Here is a 23,164-nt window from a genome sequence, read left to right as displayed (position 1 = left end):
GAATTTTCCCAGTGATGAGCCTGTTTGTTATTCATTCCCACCCACTCCCACCTGATAGTTTATGCTAAGGAGGTGACTCCGGGTGGGCCTGCCTCACAGCCCCTTAGGGTGGGGGCTGGCCAGGCCAGAAAGACCTACTATGTGACTCGGGGCTTGGGACTCTGTGCCCTGTGAGATCAGTCTGATCTCTGGGGAGGGGGCTGGAGACTTGAGTTCCATCAGGTGGGCATCGATTCGATGAATCATGGCTATGTAACAAAACCCCAGTAAAAAAAACTCTGGACACCCAAAGCTCCAGTTGAGTTTCCCTGGCTGGCAATCCTCTGAGTATTGTCACACTTCGATACCAGGAGGGTAACGCATCCCTGAGGGTGACAGAAACTACGTGATTGGAACCCAGCCTGTCCCTGATTCTGCCCTAACCGTCTCTTCCTTTGGCTGGTTCTGATCTGTATCCTTTTTTTTTTTTTTTTTTTTAATTCAGTTTTATTGAAATACATTCACACACCATACAATCATCCATGATATGCAATCCACTGTCCACAGTATGATAACATAGTTATGCGTTCATCACCACAATCTATCTCTGAACATTTTCCTTACATCAGAAAAAACCAGAACAAGAATAAAAAATAAAAGTGAAAAAAAAAACACCCAAATCATCCCCCCATCCCACCCCATTTGTCCTTTAGTTTTTATCCCCATTCCTCCACTCATCCATACACTAGATAAAGGGGGTGTGATCCACAAGGTCTTCAAAATCACACTGTCACCCCTTGTACTGATCTGTATCCTTTTGCTATAATGAAACTGTAATCTGTAAAACTGCACAGCACTTTTCCGAGTTCTGTCAATCCTTCTAGCAAACTATTGAACTGGAGGATACTTGTGGGAACCCCTGAACTTGCGGCTGGTGTCTGAAGTGAGGGCAGTGTTGGGGGCCCTGTTTCCTCAGACTCTGCAGTTTGGCCAAATTCTTTGCACTATCCCTGCATAAAGGGTCTAGGTCTTCAATTATCCAATGTACTCTTGGCCTCTCTTGCCTTCTGTTCGGAGTAAATCGTGTCCCCCACAAAAGGCAAGTTCAGGCCCCTACTCTGGCCCCGTGGGTGTGAAAGCATTTGTCCACAGGACTTCTGAAGACGTTAGTAGTTAAGGTGCCCAAACTGAATGAGGGTGGGCATCATCCAATACAGCTGAAGTGCTTATAAGCAAAGGAAACTGGACATGGAAGAGAAGCCATGGGGAGCAGCCAGAAGCTAGATGTCAAAGGAACCCAGAAGAGAAAGGAGAAGCCATGTTACAGAAAAGCCATGGAAACCCAAAGACTGCTGGCCAGCCAGAAGATACAGATTCCAGAAGGAAGCCAGCCTTCCAGCCTCTGAAACCGTGAGCCAATAAATTCCTGTTGTTAAGACAACCCATTGTGTGGTGTTTGTTTTAGCAGCTAGGAAACTAAAACATCTTCCTTCCTTCCATCTGTCCATCCATCCCTCTGTCCATCCATTCATTCAATCATTCTTCCCATTGTCTAAGCCCTGGGGATACAACCTTGTGTGGACACATTTCCTGTCCTCAACAATCTTCCAGTGGCAGAGACAGAACAGAGCTGCTGTGTCAAAGGAGACCCCTGGATCTCCAGCCTGCCCACTGAGGTTGGGTGGTGGGGGCACACATGGATGCAAGGAAGATATTTAAAATCCTTCAGCTGCTACAGAGTGATGGGAAATGTATGGTGATCACATCCGGGGACTCTGGTCATGAAACCCAACGAGAGTCAGTCTAGATGCCAGCACAGACAGAAGGCACAGAGGCTCATTCCCAAGATCATCCTGACGATGATCTGTCCCTCTCCTTTGCATGGAGGAGCTGGAAATTCTCCTCAAAGGAATGATTATAATCGCTGCTATGTTCCATCAGAGGTTCTTAGCTAAAGCCCTTAAAGCTTGTGTGCCCATGCACGTGCGTGCACGTGTGTACACACACACGTGCACGCACGCACAGATGCCCAGGCTCACCCCCAACGGTCCTACTGGGACCAGGCCACATGTGTCCTTCTGATGCAGCACTCCTGGTCTTCTTACCACAACTGCGAAGTTCTCTTCTGTTATCAGTGACAACAATAGATGTATCCAAGAGGCTCTTAACAGATGAACTTGAGCTTGAAAGGCTAGTCACAGCGCAGCCAAAACACCCCAGGACTGCACCCCCACCCCATGCAAAAGAACCAACCAGGGAGGTACTCCCAGACTCTGCATGTTTCTTCCAATGCTTTAGCCCAGCATAATTCTTTAAAAACAACTTCATAATGTGTCCTGGAGTTACAGTCAGGGCCCTATGTTTATGGGCTTGGCCAGATCAGATAAAATTTCATTCTCCGAATTGGTTCCTAATTTCATTATTCCCCAGATAAGCGGGTCTGCCTCCCAGTTGCTGCAGGGGGAAAAGCACTAGAAGGCCCTGGCGCCACACGCTGAGGTTCTTGTTTGGCGGCTGGCAAAGGATGAGATGTTCTCAGCGCCCTGTGTCAGGTCAAAGGGGAGTTAGCAGGGAGGCTTAGAGCATGGCGGCCACCATCTGTGCACCCAACCAGCCTTTATTTCTTGCCCTAGTGCAGTCAAGAAGGGGACCCAGGGATTTACTGAGAGTTCAGGGACAGTGCTCGGAGTGACAGAATTGTGACTACGAAAACCTGGATTCAATCCTGACTGTGGCTGCTCTGTGCCTCAGTTTCCCCATTCATGAATGGGGCCAAATTATATTTTTCTGAAGGCTCTTCTAGCTCTAAATTTCAAACAATTCAGTATCTCAGCCAAAAAAAAAAATCTATTTTTAAAAGAAAGTATAAACATCTAATAAAACATAACCCTAAACCATTCTGATTTTCAGTGGGCAAATCTCCTCCTCCTTCCATAAACCAAAAAAAGATGCTGGCTCAAATACTCAAAAGTGAGCAGGTCTGAGTTTTCTTATTGATTTGTTTCCATTTTAACAGTTGAAAGCCAATTTATTGTCTACCACCCAAATAGCAACTGAAGCTTCATCTGCTTTTTAATATATCATTTTTATTCTCAGAGCCAAATTGTGTACAATGCAAAGGACACATGGATTTTCCACTGTCAACCAGTGGGCAAATGATTTTTTTGCCTGTAAGATATTTCCGATGATGAGCTCACATTTGCTAAGCTCCCACTCTTCTCTTTTGTACATCTTTCCATTTCTAATTTCTCACAGAAACTGCTATATAGAGTGGATATAAATAGTTCCTCAAAGTTAGGAGGACGCAAAACGTCAGGCTGATAGTATTCTCATTAATCGGAGTGTCCTTTTTTCCCCTCAATTATCTTCCTGATAACTTTCTTAGGCAAGTTCACCCTGTTCTACACGTAGCTATTTCCTCTGACTTTCAAAATAATGCACTTGAGTTGCTGGCCTGGTGTGGGGCTGGATGGGGTCCCTCTGGAACATATGATCTTAATTAAATACTGTAACAGAGGATGAGGCAGGGTGACACCAGTGTGGGTCAGGAGACAGATGACCACAGAAATAGCGGTCGCAAGTTTCCCACAGTTCAAGGACACCCAGAGCACCCTGGGAGAACGTCTTTGATGGTCCTCCCTAAGGGCTCACCATTTCTAAACCATGCAATGATTCTTTCAGATGAGGTGTGTTCACAGATTAGTCAAAGTAAGGATCAAAGAGGGATGCTCCTTGCTTTAACATTGGGTGGCATTTGAGGGGCAGAATGAGCAATGGAACAAAGGGCTCTCCATGCTCCTCTCCTGGGCCACCTCCCTCCTTTGATGCCCCTGAAGGGTGGGTCTCAGCTCCCTGGGACCCCAGTGAAGGGAAGTCCCCCAAGCTGACAGATAGTCAGGACCCTAAGCCCTTTGCAAGATGGTGAAGGAGAAGGAAAGACGGAAGGGTCCCTGCTACCTCGGGCATCAGTGTTCAGTGGGATGGAGGAGAAGTTTCTTCCACCCAAGGAAGGGGCCCTGGCTGGCTGGGAAGCAGGGACAAGGGCAGCCCCTGGCACCAACCACACAGGAAGTCAAAGCTGGGGGCCTGGGTGCCCCGAAGTGTACCCTGCCAAGGCCCTCCTTGCTCCCCTCTCACTTCCCCTCCCAGCTGTGATTATAGGGAGTTTGCCAAGTGGGGGTGATCCTGGGTTGGGGGCAGGCTCAGAGACCAGGCTGGCCCTCTCCAGCAGGCCGGCTGACTTCTATAACCCCAAGTTTCTCCATCTTGTTGAGCAATTAGGCCAAAGGGTCTCCATCAAAAAGAACAACCTCCTCACAGCAACACAGGCAGAAGCTCTGGCCCAGCTCTGACTGCTGCTTGACTCCCCCCCACCCAGGATCTCAGCCCCAAACCTCTTGCTACAGAGAACAAGGTGGAGACCAGATATGAGGAGATATTCTGCCTCCAGCAAATGTGTGACAACTCTGGGTTGCATTTCAGAGAAAAACTAAAATGCTACATGGCCCCCAAGAACCTGATGGAAGAGGACATCACACAGAGGCTCTCACTGCTCAACATTGAAACAGAAACAAGAGCTTCCTGCTCCCTCCACATGAGCACAGAAAGGATACCAAAGCCCCGTGCATCTCAACATCACCCTAAAGCCAAAGCAACTCTAAGATCACACAGCACAGAGCTGGTCACACAGCATAGAGACCAACTAGCTCATCAAACCCCAACCTGGCTATCTAGAAATCTGGGGACAGGGGACCAAGCCATGATGGTCACCTGGGGGCCTCAGCCGAAACTTCACTACACCTGGCACTGCTGCACCTTGGCAGAGAAAACGATGGGAAGCGGACACTGGGAGATACACCCGACCCACACTCCCAGGGCAACTCTGATTCCTTGTAATCCTGGCCAGCCATTACGTGCACAAAGCAAACATGATCAAATGTGTGTACATTGGGAAGACACTTTATATAAACAGGTTCACAAATCAGAGAAAAAAAAAATCCCCTGCAGACCAGTAGTCTGATTTTTGATTTGGAAGTTATGGTCACCATAAATACATGCCAAGACATACTTTATATTCTTATTGCAAATATTTACATTCCTAACAAAAAAGCGTGGCGCTTAAAGCTATTTATACCAGCGATAAGAAACGCTAACAGTCTCCACATTTCTTGCCTGAATAGATGGCTCCTGCTTATATTCCTGAAATACCAACCAAATTTCCATGACATTTTCCCCCAAGACTCTAAAGACACAAAAAAAGATGTGGTTACTACTTTTTATAAGGCTACAAACTTAATACCAAGAAATCCAAGGTTATGGCATTATGCTCTTGTCTCCTTTGGAAATTTAGTGACAAATGTTAACTCTCCTGCACCGTGCTGCCATATCTGCAATTCTCTTCTGTCCCCTGGGTGCACTGCCCAGAGAACCCACATGAAATCCATAGCAGCCTTCCCTGAGAGAGCCAGGCTATTGAAAAGCACTTTTGAATTAATGCAGTAATTCATCAAATGGTGGTGGCTGGCGATTATGTGTGCCGTGGCTGGCGATTACATGTGCCGTGGCTGGCGATTACGTGTGCCGTGGCTGGCAATTATGTGTGCTGCGCTCTGTGATCATGTAGTGAGCCCAAGGCGGCCTCCTCACACTGAGGACCCCCAGTGGGCTGGGGTCAGCAGAATGCACCAGGAAACTGGAATGCAGTGTAGCGGGGGTTCAAGGAGGAGAAATACATTGAAGTGGGGGTGCCAGAGCTCAGAGAAGGATCAGGGGGCACAACAGCGACTGGCAAAGGAAAGATGGTGAAGGCTTCCTGAAGGAGGTGACGGTGGGGTGGAAGATGAAGGCTCAGGACAGGCAGGGAAGGGGACGCGCCTCTCCCCAGAGGCTGGGGAACCGCGCCAAGTAGAGGCAGGCCCTGCTGGCCAGGGGCCTCCTGGCAAAAGGGCAGAACCACATCTTGCCAAATGGGGAAGGGGACCAAGAAAAAGAGGCAGAAAAGGTTTTCCAGGCCCAGGCCAAGAGTCAGCTAGTGTTTCCGCTCCTTACGAACTGTGTTAAGGCTAAAATGAGTCGGCCTCCATGTCTTGACTAGTCATCATCTCAATTTGGCTAACCACTCCCACGCTCTGTCAGGGAAGGAGAAGGAGAGGTTTCTTCTTGAATGTAAAGCGGATCATTTCCTAAAGCAGGTAAGAACACAGTTTCCACGGCTTCAGTTGCTAATGCCACCCTGTCAATTGCATGCGTAATAGACGCCTTGTGTCAACCCACTATAGGCCAGGCCTGGGTTCAGCTCTTTATATTCACTGCCAGGCAAGGAGGGTGGGGGGGGGGGGCAGGGGAGAACCTCACCTGATGGTCCCTTCATGCAGAGGCAGTTGTTCCAGGTAACTCTCCTGGTGCGTCTACACCTGGGGGCATCTACACTACCCCAGGAGTCTGGTAGGAGGAAGGACTGGGTCATGCATCGCCCCACCTGGCCTTTCCCAAAGAGCGGGGGCACTTCACCCTCCTGGCTGCCCCATGGAGAAGAGGGGCTGCCCCGGCAAGGGCTGCAGTTTTCCAACTCACCGGTGACCGGATGGGCTGGTCTGCCCAATCGCCTATTTCTCGGCTCAGGGTTGGGATGCTCACTTGCCCACTGCTTCAGCCACATTCTCCAACAAAACATCTTTAGTTGGGGGGCAAAGATTATGTTTAGATCCCCACCTGTCTTGTCTTTCTCTTTGTCTATGTCTTCATGGGTTCAGAACTCAGCCAGGAAAGAGGCATTCAATTTGGGGAGCTCCCCTGAATCCTAAGTTGCACTATTTCTAATACTCAAACCACCCCACTAGGTAGAAATGATTGACCCCATTTTGCAGACAAGAAAACTGAGGTGCAGTGAAATTAAGCACCTTGCCCAAGGTCCCAGTAAAGGACAAGGAAGCATAACATGGACTGGACCTGAGTTAGGGTGGCACCCCAACCCAACCCCTCCCAGTGCCTGTGGATCCAAAACACCCAGGCTAAAAGAATGTGTGCGCAGTGGTGGCCAAACACGGGGGTGCTCGGAAACTTAAAGGTGCTGGCTGAACGTGAGCTAGGAAGCAAGTGCCGAAAAAGGGCAGCCGAAGTTGCTCTACTCCTCTCCGGCTCCGAAAAGCAGTTTCCCATCACATAGCAAAGATGCCACGGGCCCAGTCCCTCGGCCAGCGACCTAAAGGACACAGCAGAGCCGGGTGGGACTTCCGGCCATCCAGGGCTGCTGCAGGAGGGACTGAATTGCCACCACTCTTGACATGTCCTCCCCTTGCTGTCTCCTTGACCACGGGCAGCCAACGGGATCCACAGACACATAGGCCATTTCACAAGAAAATTTTAAACCACCCGGCTCCAGCATATTGTAGGGGGAGAAATAACTGTCTGGCCTGTATCTAATTATTCACCTATGTTGTGGTGTTTTCCAGGCACCTTGGTGACTGGGCAGCCTGTTTCAATATTTTCACCACAAACGCAATTCTGGAAGGTGTCCAAGTTTCCATTATAATGACACCGTCTGCTTTTGAGGATCTGCCAGTGTCACTTTCTTCAGAACCTGGCTTGGGATTAGTTCTAAAAATGTGAAATCGGTGTCAGGGAGAGCTTCCCCAGCAGTGAGGCCCCCGCACGCCTGCTCAGGCTTCTTTTAAGCTCCGCGTGGGGTTCAAGACGTGACATTCCAAAGCGAGCTCACTGGCACATGTCCAGCCAGGGCTACCTGGTCTATGCACTCTGCTTAATGGCATCAAATAGGAGCACAGTCGAAAGGACCCACAGATGGCCCTGGATGTCAGCTGAGAGGGGCTCCCGGGGCAGTGGCTCATCCCACGCCCTGCTTGCACAGGTAGGAAAAACAAAGCCCAGAGAGGTGCAGCAACCAGCCTAAGGAAACCCAGCTAAGAGTCCAAGACATCCAGAAGCTCCTGGCCTTACAGAGCTGAGGGAAATCCTTTGAAGTAGAATATGCTAGAACTCATGGACCACCTCCAAGAAATTCACACACAGACATAAAATTCTACCCACAATTTCAGAGCCCAACCATCCCTGCCTATGAGCACTACAGCTAAAGAATTCCAGGAGAGCCAACTTTTACTGAGCGCTTCCTGAATGCCAGCCAGGGTTCCAAGCACCTGGCAGGCATGAACGCATTGAGTGGAGGTGAAAAGTCCCGGGTCCCAGGCCATTGCTGCCACGGGCTCCTGCCCCACAAAGGCGCTCATCAGCAGCATTATGCAACACCCCCACCTCGCTCGCTGAGCTGAGAGCTGTGCTCCGAATGCCGAGTGCTGAACCTCTGCCCCTGTGCACCTGGCCCAGAGCCGGCACCTGGGCGTGCGGGGACGCAGAAATGCTGAAACAGCTGCTGCGGATGAAAGTGATGCCACTCACGTTTCCTGCACATCCCTCTAGAAATCAGTGGAGATTGAAACCTCCTTCTCCCTTGCCACCTTCCCTGCAACTTCACCAGTTGCTGATTCATACCTCCCATCCCCTTCTAAGTCCACAGTTGCTATCCTCAGCTCCCCCCACCCCTTATTTCCTTCTTTCTCCACTATCATTCCTTGATCCTGTCTTCTGTGCATCTGAATGGCTAAGAGCTTGATCTGTGTTATCTCAAACAGCATCTGAGCTCCCCAAGTAGGGTGAATGGGAACACACACATGGCCTGCCCAGCACAGGACAGCTGGAAATTGGTAGGGACTGAGCAAATGGCAGTTGTTAGGATTACCGCCCCAACCCCATTCTTGAAAAAAAAAAAAAAATTCTAGATTGGCCCAAATCTATGCCAAACCTTTCTGTTGCTTCCCGGACATCTAGACTGCACACACTAATCAGATACCTGCTACCTTATGCTTTACTTTATGCTGTGAAGATATGCGTTTACACATAAATGACATTATCCCAGTGCTTTATTTTAAAGGAGGAGACACCTCAATAACGAAATCAGACACGAGGACAATAAAGAAATACATTGTGCAAGTCAAAATACTCTCCGTCTCCCAATACCTGGTCAGCTAAGAGCGAACACAATCTCTTTATTCACAGCGCAGAAACAAAGCTAGCCTCTGAAGGAAGAGTTACCATCACATCTGAGCACCCCAATTTATAGACAGAAGGGAAGGGAGGTTGCGTTACTCTCACCAGTGACTAAAACAATCACTTCTAAACCACAGGCTGCTAAAGAGATGTCCCCTGCCTGATTTAGCAAATAAATGGCTCTTCCCATGACAGCCACTAGTTTTTTAAAGTTTCTAATTTTAGAGTTAAAGAGAACTCATCCCTCATACAAAGTCTCCAAACAGTGGTTCTACAAACCCAGCTCAGCTGAGGCAGCGGGGAGGGGCCCCGAGGTCTGGGATGTGTGGACAGGGAAGCTGCCAATCACAGGGGCTGTCCATTCATCATGGAGTTTCCAGGAGGCCCCAGCCCAGCATGGTGGAGACCAAAGAGTGGTCCCAGGAGCTGGAGATGGGGGAGCCAGGCTAACTTGCCACTCACTGCTGTGCAGTCTTGGGCAAGTCATTGGATTGTTTTGAGCCTTAATTTTCACGTCTGCATAAAAAGAGGCTCCTCGTTGCCCCCATGCACCACACCCTCTCCAGCCCCTTTCCTTGTCTTATTGTGCCTCCCAGCACTTAACATAGCTTAGAGCTAATTTGAGGGACACAGGCTTTTACCTGCTCCTCCAGTAGGACAATGAGCCCCGAGTGGGCTGGACCCTGCCTTTTTTAACCCACTGCATCATCTCCAGAGGTTCAGCCATGCCTGGCACACAGCAGACCCTCCACATCCATTCGGTGAATGAAATTCTATGAAAAGTTTTGTGCAGAGTCTCCCTTTCCACCTGGGGGTGGGGATTCATTAACTAGTTACTGAATGAATGAAGGCAGACACCAGATGATGAGGTGCAGGAAGGGGCCAGCCACCCTGTCCAGCCCCAGTTCATGGCACACACATGATGGGCAGCGTGAATTCTTGGTCCCTCGGCCCTGTAATGGGCCGTATGTCACTTCTCTCTGACAATGGGACATTCTCTGCAATATATAGACATGGGGCTAGATGGCAAGCTCTGGCCTCCTGGTGATGCACTCTGCTCCAGCCTCTACTCCTTGGAGATTTTGAGCCCACACTTAAATATCCTAGCTTAAGAATTCTCCTGAAAAATAAGAAGACCTGGCAACTCAGGGCCTGTTTCTCTACAACTGGCTAGAGCTGGAGGCTTTCTCCTGCAGGTGCAGCACCTGCTCTCCTGTCTCAGCATCCCGGGGTCTATCTCCTCTTCCCATCCCACTTCGCTCGCTAGTTCCAGCACCTTCCAACCCAACCAAAATACCCAGCATGAATCTAAAGCATCCTCTACCTCCACCTTGGGTTTAAAAGACCTGAGGCTTCCAAGGCCCAAGTACTTAATGTGGCGATTCTTTACTCTTTCTCCAGACACCAATTGAGCAGAGCCTGCTTCCCAACCTTTCCTGCAAACCTTGCTTCTTCCTGATGCACAATTAATCTTTTCCCTTCCAGGAATGTGAAAAAACCGACTGCCTCTTCTGCCACCTCACCTATCCTGGCTAGAGGCAGCAGCAACAGGGGATGCAAAAGACACAAAAACATGCCCACCCCCACCCCCGCCCCGTCCCCAGCAGCCATAATGCCCGTGCTGGGGTCCCTGGCCAGGACAGCCTTTCAGGCAGCGTGAGCTCTAATCATCAAGGAAAAGCAAGGGCAGTCTGTAAGGCAGGGACTGTGGGCTGCCGCCCCGCCCCCACAAGACAGCCCTTGCACGCCCACCCGCAAGCTCGCTCCAGGCAGTCACGCACCGACAGATGGTGGAATTTCCTTCAAAGGCCCTAGCGGCGGCCCTCCGGGAGAACGGGCCCTGGAGGGAAAACCTGACCTGCAGCTCCTCCTCCTGCTCACCAATGCACTGGTAAGGAGACCACCACGGCAAGCCCTGACTCAGTTTCCCCCTCCAGGAGATAGTGAGAAAAGTATCCTCCTACATTTCCAGGAGTACTGGCGAGAAACATTTGCTTGATAAAAACTACCTAATTAAAAGGCATTTTTATTCCCATGCTATTTTGAACAAAGTGATCTATGATCTGTCTGCATTTAAGTCTCAATCAAGGCCCCTGATTCAACACATAGTTAGTAAAATTAGTGAGATGAACAGTGACATGGCTGCCTGGTTTTGCAACTTGGGGGGCAGGGGTGGGGGTTGGGAAAGGTGGGGAGGCAGAGTGTGTGTGTGGGTGAGAGGGAGTCCTGGATTTTAAACGTCGGGCAAATCTCTAGGCCTGTTTCCTCATGGGACCCTTGGGGGGCACAGAGGCCTTTCCATTCCAATACTGGGTGACTGCCCTTTTCCAAAGCGTGACCCGCATCCCTCGGAGCCGCAGCTGATACAGGCCCTGGGGGTTGCTGCTAGGGAGCCCTGACCCTGAGCAAGTCCCCTCTGCTCAGCCCCACTGATCAGAATGCCACATCCTTTGGCGGGGAGTCTTTGGGGCTTCAGGGAGCCACAACTTCATTCCTGAAAACTCCATACCATTAATTTATTCAACGTGAATAAGGGGAAAGGATCCGCTCCAACACGCCCCGCTGTCACAGCAGCCCCCCGCCCGCCAAGAGACCGGGGAAGGGGCACCCGAGGAGCCGGAGGTAGCCACACACACCACCCCACCACCCCACCCCCACCCCCGCCTCGTCGCCTCCTTCGCGAACCTCAGCAGCCGGCAACCAAGCGCCAGCCTTCTGCATCTACATTCGCCGCTCCAGCCGCGTGGGCCGAGTCCGGGCACAGGGCGGGAGGGCAATGTGGGCGGCCTGACCACCGCCCCGAGGTCAAGCAGCCGCGCGCAGGACCCAGGCGGTTCCGAATCCTGAACAAACACCCGCCCGCGCGTAAAATGGGTTCGCCCGGATGAGTCCGAAGGCACTTCATTCATTCCCGCGAAGGCGAGGGTCCCTTCGCCCCCGCGCCTCCATCCCGCAATCCCTGGAGGCTCCAAAACGATCAACTGCCGCACGACCCGTCCCTTTCCATGGCCAGAGCGTTCTCCTCACCCGCACAAGCAACCCAACAGATTCACACCCCATCACGATCGCCACCGTCGTCCCCGCGCCGGGACCGCTGCCACCCAGCTCCCGACAGCTTCGCCGCCCCGCAACCCCGGCACCCCGACTCCCGGCAGCCGCCCGCAGACCTGCCTCGCTCGTCTTGCCGCGCCCAGGCCGCCGCGGGGAATCGCCTGCAACTCGCTAATCACGCCGCCTCCGGAGACGAGACCCGGCGCGGGGAGGGGACAGGAGGGGAGGGAGGAGGGGAGGGAGTTGGCGGGGGCGGGAGCAAAAGTTCAGGCCGCCCGGGAACCCGCCGGGCCCGGGTCTCCTGAACTCGCCCGCGTGGTCACCCCTCTCGGAACCAGGTCCCACGGCATCTGCGCCAGGGACACTCCCCCGCCTCCTCGCCCGAGCGGCCGCGGGGCCCAAACTGGGGGTCTGGAGGCCACCCGGGTCGAAGCCCGACGAGAGGGTGGCAGATGCCCACCTGCGCGCCCTGGACCGCATCTGGAAACTTCCCCTAAGTGTGCGGGGACGCGAAGCACGCGGCTGAGGGAATTCTTGTCCCTTCCACCCCTCACCGCCACCCCTCAAAGCTCGCGCACATCGTGAAAGCCCTGGTCAGTCTGTCCTCCCGTCTGTCCACTGCCTGCAGCTCCCGGTGCCGGGCAGCGCGGGGCGCCTGGATTCAGACTCCTGGGGCCGTTCCGCGGGACACCCGGCCGGTGCGTGCCCCGCAGCGTGCGCCCCCCACCGGCTGCCGGCTGTCCGCCTCGCTCCGCCTCCCGCCCGATCCCCCGGCTCCGGGTCCCGGAGCTCCGGCCGCATTCTCCCGGGTCAGGAAAGGGGCGTGCGAGCTCCCGCGCAGCCCCCCACCAGCCCTTCCTGCGGGATCTCCAGAGCGCAGGGCACCCGAGGCGCGGCCAAGACCCGGGGCAGGGAGACGCCCCCACTGGGGGCCGCGGAAGCCTCGGGGGGCCGGGCCCGGCCGAGAGGCGCGGGGCCCAAACCTGCCTTGGATCGGCGCGCTCACAAGTTCATTGTCTGCCTGGGCCGCCGCCGCCACCGCCACCGCCACCGCCACCGCGCCGGGAGCGCCGCGGGGAGGGAGGCTGCGCGCAGCCTCCGCGGGCCCGGACTCCCAGCGCCCAGCCGCGGCAGCCACAGGCGCTTCCCGGGCGGAACCCCTAGCCCAGGCCCAGACCCCCGCCCGCCGCTCCTCGCCCCCACCCCTAGCCCGCGCCTGGCACCCAACTTGTACCTGAGAAGCCCGAGTCCAGCCCGGGAGCCTCTGCGGCTCCGGCTCCGCGGGAGCGCGCCCAGCCCCGCGCTTGGAGCCCAGCATCCAGGGCACGTCAACCTGACTCCCCGAGCGCAGGGAGGAAAAGTTTGGGAGTGACGTGCAGATGGCGAATGAAACATCCGAAAAGAACCCTCCCCCCGCCCCATGTCGCGCTGACACACATCAGCTAGAGTCTGGAATGTGAGATCAAGGCGTGTGCGCCGAGCGGTGGGCTTGGTCCCCGCCCTCTCCCCTTCCAAGTAAATACTGTTCGTGTGATGCGGTGCCCCCAAATAAAATGCAAACCGCCAGCCCGAGAGTCTGGCAGGGACACTCTGCCAGAGACATTTTTAAGAGACTTGGCGGTCTGGAGCGAGCCCATACATTGACATTCAAGGCCACAGCGCTGGTGGGTTCGGCGCCCTCTGTTGTAATTTTGCAGCCCGCGTAGGCTCGCCCGGCTGCACGGCTCTGCTTCTGCTTGTTTGCTTCTGGGGGAGCGGAGGCTCGGCGCGACCCGGAGCGCCACCGCCTGCCGCAGTGGCCCTCCAGGAGGCTGCTCCGGAGAAACACCTGGGCGGCCCTGGAGCAAGGAGCCGTGGCTGACTCCGCCGCCTCTGGGCTGAAGATGCCGTCAAGGAAGAAACGCTTGGGGATTTGGGACACTCGGCTCAAGGGGGCGCTTAGAGCACCAAGCCCAGCTTCTCAGGAAGCTGAGCTCCAAGAGGGAAAAGAACCCTTGCCCAAGTCCCCAAGACTCTCTCTTCCTCAAAGCAATGAGACGTGGTGCTGAGAGCAGTTGGTAAACTGTAGAGTGCCCGCGCTCGTGGGAAGGGTACTTTTCCCCTCTTTACCCCCTTTCTGGAAAAACTGTGATCTTTATTGCTTGAGTCTCCGTCTCACACCCCAGAAGGGGTGACCCATCCTGAGGTGGTAATTTCTGCTCAGCTTCCATGGCAACTAACACCGAGGCCACAATCAGAGGTTTATAACCGCAGATGGGAGAATAGGATGAGAGAGGAATTCTTCAAAACTGTGTCTTGTTTTCCTGCAAATAGTACCTCTTACATAAAATCTACAAAGAAAGATTAATGCAGGAAAGAGTCCAGCCTCAGAATCTCAGACTGGATTGCATTTTCCATATAGACGCCACTTGGTGATTTTGTTTCTTGTTATTTTTTTTAACAAAAAACCTTTTCCTGAAAATACAATGAGCTGCTTTTTGCAGGGTTCATAATTCCCAATAGATGATGATGCCATTTTTCAAGGTCTCACATACGTTGTGGCTTTGGGGCTTATTTATTAGCTCCCAAGAAAAGCCTGCCTTTCAGTGAGGTTTATATGTTCAAGTAATTGCATGGTGAGGAGGGGCAGCGGGGGACACAGAGCAGGGAGCTATTAAAGAGGGTCGGTTGTACGTGCGTCTAGAAAGACGGCCCTGGGCCAGGCAGCTGTCAGACCAGAGTGTGCTGCGGGTTTAAACAAACACAGGGAAGGTTCTATGGAAATACCACGGAGGAAATCCCCCTCCTGCAAGGGTGAGTGGGACATTATTCCATGGCCACACATACCTGCTCTTTCCTCTCCTCCGTCCAAGTAAACACACGACTCTGTTATAGAGATGGCACTAAGCCCACCCACGTCAATTTCAAATTCAGGTGTCAGAAATCACGGCTGACATGGAGCAAATTGTTTTTAAGTAAAATCATGATGCTGCTTTGATCTGAATTCCACCAGGGACTTTCCAAATGTATTTATACATGTGCCTGAGATTAACTAAAGGGAGATTGTTCCCTGTCAACACTAATTTCCAAAATTTGCTGAAGAATGACCCATGGGCCTGTTATGCTGGGTGTTTGATGAATAGACAGATGGGTATGTAACCACCAGGGAGGTTGGCATCAACATGGTATTAATGGGTGGAAAAAAAACATGTAATTTAAGAAAATAAATATTTTCTTCCCGTGTTTACTATCTGAGGCCTCCATTATTCTGGATTTGAATTGCTTGAGGCCTGAGTTCAAATCCTATTTTTTGCCACTTACTAGCTAAGTGATCTTGGGCAAGTCACTTCTCCCTCCTGTGCCTTACTTTTGGGGTTATCATAGCACCCTACTAGTGGTAGATTGATTGACTGATCCCATTGTTCATTTTCCCATGGTGGCATTGTACATCTACACCCTTGTCACAGCTTCATGGTATGTGGAAGGTGCTTCTCCACCCCTTGACTTTGGACGTGGCCATATAACTTGCTTTGGACAATGAGATATTAGTGAATGTGACTGGATCAGAGGCTTGAAATGTTCTTGCAGGACTGGGCTTGCTCTCTTGTGCTCTGGTGGTCCACCATGAGAAGAACATGAGAGGAGCAAGCTCCAGAATGAACACACAGAGCAGGTCTGGTTCAACTTGCAAACTGGACCCAGGCCTCCCCACCTGCAGCTCAACTCAGAGCTGCCTCAGCCAATCTGCAGATACAAGAACAAGAAAAAATACCTGCTTGCTGTCATAAGCTGCTATCGGAGTTTTGTTACACAGCAATAGTTGGCAATAGCTGACCAATACATTACCTCAGTGAGCTGACTTCAGGGTTAATGACAAAATATGTGAAAAATAGTTCTTGATACATAATAAAAGCTGAAAAGAGCTATTATTAGTAACCATAATTATTGACTGTAGCTTTGCACATCAGTCACATAAGTGCCTGCTAATTGATTAATTATTTGAATAGAGAGTCTATGAAAGGCAGTGCAAGGACATCAGGAAACTTGAAGACCAGGAATCTGCCATGATTTCTGAAATAACATTCACTCATTAACTCATTCATCCATTCATCGGACATTCCCTGAACACCTGCGATGCACTACACACACCGGGCTGAATGTCTAAGCCACCAAGATGCCTAAGACTCAGTCCTCTCCTAAAGAAGGGGACCTACAGAGCCCCCCACCATGTGGTAAGCATTCTGCCAAGCACTTTCCCATGCTACATCATTTGTGCCTTAAAATAGCCTTGGGAAGTCAATGCTACTTTTCCCCATTTACAAGCAAGAAGACTGATGCTCAGAAACCAAACATGAAGGAAGAGACTAAAAGCCACTCCACACCATTAGTGTGCACTAGTGCCAACAAATTCAAGTCAATAGTGGGCAAGCCCGTTGGGGAAGTGTTGTGGGGTGGAGTAAAGGGACGCCCATGGCTTGTGTCAGTCTCTGTCTCCTTTGTGCTATGTGCCCTGTAAACAAGGAGGCTCAGATGACCCAGGTTCTGCTTCTACCTCCAGCTCCCATGTGATCTCCAACTTCTCTTTGGGCCTAAGTTTCCCCAACCAGAGGAGGGAAGGACCTTTAAGGCTCAAGCTGTAGCATTTTATGGAGCTGTGAAATCAGTAAGAATTGCTGGAGAAAGTCAGTTTTGAGGGGATTAATGGATGAGTGTCAGAGTTCTGGGGACTAATCCAATGCTTTCAAAGTAGGAAAAGGTGGCCCCTTAGGAGAGCCTTGGGCAGCACCCATTCCAGACCCCAACTCAACAAAATGGCAAACTTTTCCTTGGTCATTTCACCATGAGATCTTCATTCCTTGAGACCAGAGGGTTCAGGGTCTTCCAAGAGCTTCCAAAGGAAGGCAATGCCCCTAGAGGAAAAAACATTTTAGGTTCCTGAAGGTCTTCATTACCAGTGAACGCCTTAATTTTCAGTTAACCCTTTAGCAGAGACCGGAGTGAAGATCTTCAATTCACCTTCAGCACCTTATTCCCCAGATTTGTGGTGGTTTCCAAGGGGATAGCGTTGGGGAGAGGAACCGGTAGAGCCAGAGTTCCCTGTGCTGGGAAGGGCTGCACCTGGGAGTGAGGGGGGCCCTTGGGGGTATTGCAAAGGCTCTACCATTCTTTTCAGCAGCCCTGACTCCAGATTTCTGTCGCCTCTACCACCAGCAAACACCTGTCTCCACCTCTGTGACTGACAAATTTAGACTGCTCGGTAACCTGAAGTGCATTTCAATCGCATAAATTTAGAAATTCTCTGGTTAGACAGATCCCTTCTGTGGTAATTCATCCATTAAGCACACTTTAAGCCAATTTTGTTATACTAATCCATCACAAATCGAAGTGAAATTTGGGTTCTTGTTAAAATTTCCTACACCCGATCCAAAATCCTCTCCCAGATTTGGGATAATAATAAATATGGTCCCTTAAAGCCACAGATTTCAACTCTGCCTCAAAAATTCAGTGAAGAAAGAAATAGGGCTGGTTTTAAACCAACATGTAAGCTTGTACGCTCACATGAGAACTGTCCACTCTAATAGGGCTCCCCCAAGGGACAGTACACTTACCCCAAAGACACTGTCACAGCTTTAATGTTCCAGAACCCCATTTTGGAGTTCACTCCTGAGAAGCCCCATGAGCAAATAAGCCTCCTTGTTTCAGAAACGCAGCTTTGATTTTGTGTCTGTCTCTATCTGTTGGCTTGTAAGCCCTTCCAGGGCTGGAATGGGGCCTGGTAAATCTCTGCATCCCCAGCCCCTGGCTCAGAGCCTTATACAGCAGACGTGACCAGTGAAGGTTTCGTAAGTGATCCCTTTGGAATCACCTTCTTCATTATTGACTTGTCCATCAGACTTAGCTTCATGTGATTTTCACTATTCCCTAAAATCAAGTGTCCTCTTCAGTAATGCAGGTTGGGGACCCTTAAAACACAGGCAGACATCTTGACCAAAAGGGGGATGCAAAATGAAACGAAGTTTCAGTGGCTGAGAGATTCCAAATGGAGTCAAAAGGCCACTCTGGCAGGCATTCTTATGCACTATATAGATAACACTTTTTAGGTTTTAATGTATTGGAATAGCTAGAAGTAAATAACTGAAACTATCAAACTCCAACCCAGTAGTTTGGACTCTTGAAGACAATTGTATAACAAAGTAGCTTACAAGGGGTGAGAGTGTGATTGTGAAAACCTTGTGGATCACACTCCCTTTATCTAGTGTATGGATGGATGAGTAGAAAAATGGGGATAAAAACTGAATGAAAAATAGGATGGGATGGGGGGATGACTTGGGTGTTCTTTTTTACTTTTATTTTTTATTCTTATTCTGTTTCTTTCTGATGTAAGGAAAATGTTCAAAATAGATTGGGGTGATGAATGCATGACTATATGATGGTACTGTGAACAGTTGATTGTACACCATGGATGACTGTATGGTATGTGAATATGTTTCAATAAAACTGAATTTAATTAAAAAAAAAAACAAAAAAAAAAACAGGCAGAAGCCTCTGTAGGAAGATACAGATGAGGCCCCCAAATGATTTCAGGGATGATGGCATCATCAGAATGGTTCAACTCTTTATTCTACAGACTCTGAGACCTGGGGTGAACGTATCACCGGTAATCGACATTAATTGCATTAATACAATTTCATGAATAGACATTTCGCCAATAAGGTAAAGTTTACAACCAGTAGCATTTTCACTTACTTGCTTGGAGTAAGAGCTCCAACCCACCCAACAGCAAAAATGAGCCGTTGTCTTGATAAATTTAGAGCAGCATCCCCTGTCTCAGATGTGAAATACCAGAGCCTTCTAAATAAATTTCATTTTCCCGGTTGAACGTTTAATGCAGTCAAATGTATCAAAGTGGTGTTTAGGGGATAATAGGAGCGGCACATCCGCACACAGAAGCTCCAAGTGGTTGTTTGCAATGGGCATTCTTTTTCTGCTGCCAGATCCAACCCAGAGCTGCTTCACACCCCACCACCCCTCCTCTGGGACTGTCCCCCCCATGCACCTGCCCTGGTACCTGAGGGAGAAGCCCCTGTGTCCTCCTTAGTTCTTGGCTGCCCCGTACCCCCAGCTCCAATTAGCCACCATCCTCTTCCCCAGCCTGGCTCATCATGGAATTACATGGGAAGTTTTAAAACTTCAGATTCCTTGGACCCCATGCCAGATATTCCATTTCAGTAGGTCTGGGGTAGAGCCCAGGAATCTGAATCTCTGGGGGTCATGCCTGGGACTCTGTATATTTCACAAGCTCCCCTGGTCCAGTGCCCATTGGAGTTTGAGAACTGCTAGTTTAGACCCATATAATCCCTCCCTTGGGCCTGTTGCAGGAGCCCCCTAGCTATTCTCCCTGCCCCCCACTCACTTGACTTCCAGCAACCCATTCTTCCATACAGCCAGGCTCTTTCCAAGCCGTAAGTCTGAGCGTGTCAGCCACATGCTTAAAGACCTCGATGCCCACTCCCCAGGGCTTCCACTTCCCCGGCAGGGTGAGGCAGGTCCATGCTGCCAGGCTGTGTCCCGCCTCTTCTCCAGGCCCAGCCCCTCCCTGGCTCTCAGATCCATCCACACTGCACCCCAAACTGGCTCATCCATGACAGACGGGGGCTCTGAAAAGATGCATTGTGCAACCATGGCATAACGAAACATTGGCGCCCATTTCCAAGGACCATCTGCTTGTGGAGGGGCAGGGGTGTTAATCAGAAAAAAAAACAGCTCCTGCAAAGTTGCTTTGATGAAATGAAAGCCCAGTGTGGGTGTGGGTGTGGGTGTGGGAGTGGGTGGGGTGCGGGGACAGCCTTCCCTCTGCCCCAGCCAGAAACTCGGCTGCACTTGGTGGGTGAGACCCAAGACCTCCCTCAGGGTCTTACTTCAGCCCCGCTCTTCACTCGCTGTGAGACCCTGGGCAGGCCCCTTCCCCTCTTGGGGGCTCATCTTCCTCTCCAAGACACAAAGGGTGGGTCTGGATTGCCTCTTGGGACTGTCCCCTCTCCAATATGTCACCAGAATCTTTATTTATCATATTTAAATAGTTACCATGAGAAGCAAAGGGAAAGGGATTGTCTCGTTATCTGTGTTAGTTTTCCATCACTGCGTAACAAGTTACCCCAAGCTTAGTGGAGTCCAAACTCAAGCCGTCAGCCTGGCGGGCTCTCATCTGGATGTCCTGGGGAAGAAACCCTGCTTTGAAGCTCATCCAGACCTTTGGCAGAATTTGTTTCCCCACAGTGACTGAGGTCCCCTTCCCTGAGCTGGGGTTTGCTGTCTACTCCTAGAGGCACCCACGTTCCTTCACACACGGGCCCCTCCAGCTTCAAAACAGCAACAGCATTTGAGGTCCCTCCTGCTCTTCAAAACTCCCTGCCTTCCTCTTCTGCTTTTGAGGGCTCTTAGGATTACATGGAGCCGACCAAGGGTAATCCAGGATACTCTCCCCATTTTAAGGTCAATGGACTGGCAGGCAGGTGGCTCTGTCGCAGGCACCCCCAGCATCTGAGGAGGGTGCAGAGGACTCAGCCAAGGTGTGTGTCTCAGGGACTGAACCCTGCAGGCTGCAGCCAGGAGGAAGCTGGCTTCCCTCTTCCTGGTCCACCAATCAGAATCGAGCTGTGGGCCTTCCGGTCCATGGTGAGCTCGGCCCTCCTGGCCTGACGTGAAGCCCGCCCCGGGACACGGGCAGAATGAGGAGACAGGCAAATCGCCTGGGTTGACAGAGGCAAGCGCCGTGGTGTGGGGGGGTGGGGGCAGGGAGACAGGGCCAGTCCCCCAGGCACACGGGGTCTGGGAAGTGATGGTGAGTGCTCTCCTGGCCTCACTGCCCAGACAGAGGGAAGGGGACATTTATCCCACACTGACCTTCTGCCAGTGCTGAGCTGGGGGTCTTGCACGTTAGCCCAGGCTGAGACGCAGCCGGCCATCTGCTCCCCTCTGACCACTCTCAAATGATGTAGGCTGCAGTCACAAAGTCTGGAGCCCACCCGGGTCAAGTGGCTTGTGAAATGACTGAAGGGGGGAGGACGTGGGCTATGAAGAGTGGTGGGGTCTGTGGCAATGCGGGGACCATACACCCATCTGGAGGCGGCTGGATCCCAGCTCCCTGATGACTAGGGCAAGGGAGCCAGAAATCGAAGTTTTAATGTGAAATAGCCCAATATATTTTTTAATCTTGGGATTGGCAACTAAATCAGAAAAAAAACTAACAACAATTGTAAAACACAGAGAAAGCCAAACCAAACACACTGCAGGAGACATATGACCCCTGGGGTACCACTTTGCCACCTCGGGGGTGACAAACATCATCAACTACTCTAGAGTCCTGTACAAGTGGCTTCCAGACACGTCAGCCAAGCAGATCCTGTGAAGGCCTGAGAGGATATTGCCCCATCTTACAGGTGAGGGAACAGAGGCTCATGACACTGGCCAAAGGCACACAGCCAGGCAAATGGCAGGGCAAGAGACAGGGAAGGTCCTCTTGCTCTGTTCTGGTACCATCCAACCCAGGGTGGGGCCAGTGTCTCCCCTCAGCAGTTGGGGTCTCCGAAGGCACATTCAGGACAGTGTCCTGAGGGACATTGTCACCTTGCTCCAGATTTGCATATTCATGCACTATTATCATGTTCACAGACGAGAACATTTTAGATGACAACACCATGGTTAACAACCTCAGGGCAGTTTGCCATTTCTTGTTTTCTACTTTTATTCCCTGGCTGAGGCCAGGCTCTATCACGGTAGTGGGTGAGGGACATGGAGCCGAATTGGGACAAAGCAGAGGTGAGGGTGGGGGGTGGCGGTGATAGCCAGTGGGGTCAGAGCTTATGAAGGATGCCTCCTTTGAATGTCATCCCTCCTGCTTCCAGCTACCAACCTCTTTGGTGCAGCTTCCTCTGCCTAAAGCTGTTCACCGAGGTGACATCTCATTGTGAATGTTTGAAAAGGTCCAGGGTGGGGACCTTGGCCAGAGGGGCACCTCCCTCACTGCCACCCCCTTCACCATGCATTTGGCCTCTGGTTGGGGAAGGAGGTCTCCGGGGTTACAGTGGCCCCACAGCTCCCCGGCGTGTCAGGCCTGCTTCCCCTCTTTCTGGAGATAGGAGGAGCCCATTGGCTCCACACCGAGCTGAGGGATGGGGTGCCTCGTCATTCCGAGCACCCACCGCTGCCCACCAGGGGCTGCACTGATGAAGGAGCCTAGGCTGGCCCTCTCACCCACCTGCCAATTCCTTCCTGGCCCAGGCAGGACCCCTGGGAGCCCCCCACCAGCCTTCGGAGCTGCTTCCTTCGGGCCTCAGTGGGGCTCGGAACTCAGAAACCATTTCTTCAAGATTTGCTCAAAAGTTGCTGAGTGCTGCTTCTCCCTCCTGCCAGGAGCCCCCCGGCACCAAGCAAACCCGGTCCTCCCTCCTCAGGCTGCCACCGGGGCTGAGGCTGCCTCCTCGGTGGGGAGGTGATGGAAACTGTGACCTCTTCTTTCAATTCGGTGGGAGAGCTGAGCTGATACTTGAGGAGCCACAGAATAAAATATTCATAGAAATGGCTGCATAATTCTTATTTGGAATATTAATTATGGGGAGGACTGGCAGGTGCCAGGCCCTCTTCTGTGAAGCCTCACAAAGAAGCCATCCCGGGATGGTCTGAAAATGCAAGACAAGGAAACAAAAGAAAGATGCAGAGATGGACCCGCTCAGTCAAGACATGCCCCAGGCAGAGTGACACAGCGATGACAGGACATAGAGCACTGAGTCTCTTTACAGCTTCACCATTTCCAAGGCACTTGCACATCCGTCCCCTCCTTTGAGACCCCACACCCAAATCTTTCTCTCTCCTCATGCAAATTTTTTATTCATTAGCATTTCTTCAGTTTTTCCACACTGATACACGTAGATTACTTATTATCTACTTTATGAATTTACCGTCATTTTTAAAATCCATTTCCTTATTGATGGACATTTAAAGTATCTCCAGTTTTCCCTACTCCAAATGACACTGAAATGTACATCTTTGTATATGGACCTAGAGGGACAGTTTCTCTTTGGGGACCCAGCTAGAT

The 23,164-nt window shown here is 51.4% G+C and overlaps 1 protein-coding gene across 3 annotated transcripts in view; it reads right to left on the bottom strand.

Moving 5' to 3' along the window:
* Positions 1-13,463, bottom strand: part of CHST15 (carbohydrate sulfotransferase 15) — an 83,670-nt gene extending 70,207 nt beyond the window's left edge. Inside the window, exon 1 of one of the 3 annotated variants that reach the window (XM_037804809.1) lies at positions 13,325-13,463. The gene's annotated coding sequence lies outside the window, so the exon portion shown is untranslated. Of the gene's footprint in view, positions 1-12,206; positions 12,257-12,668; positions 12,708-13,324 lie in introns of those variants that run through there. The other 2 variants (XM_037804811.1, XM_037804810.1) reach the window with 2 other exon arrangements.
* Positions 13,464-23,164: the final 9,701 nt, after the last annotated feature.

The sequence above is a fragment of the Choloepus didactylus genome, chromosome 15, assembly GCF_015220235.1.
Source record: "Choloepus didactylus isolate mChoDid1 chromosome 15, mChoDid1.pri, whole genome shotgun sequence".
NCBI classification, from domain to species: domain Eukaryota; kingdom Metazoa; phylum Chordata; class Mammalia; order Pilosa; family Megalonychidae; genus Choloepus; species Choloepus didactylus.
This window is presented reverse-complemented; position numbering and strand designations above follow the sequence as displayed.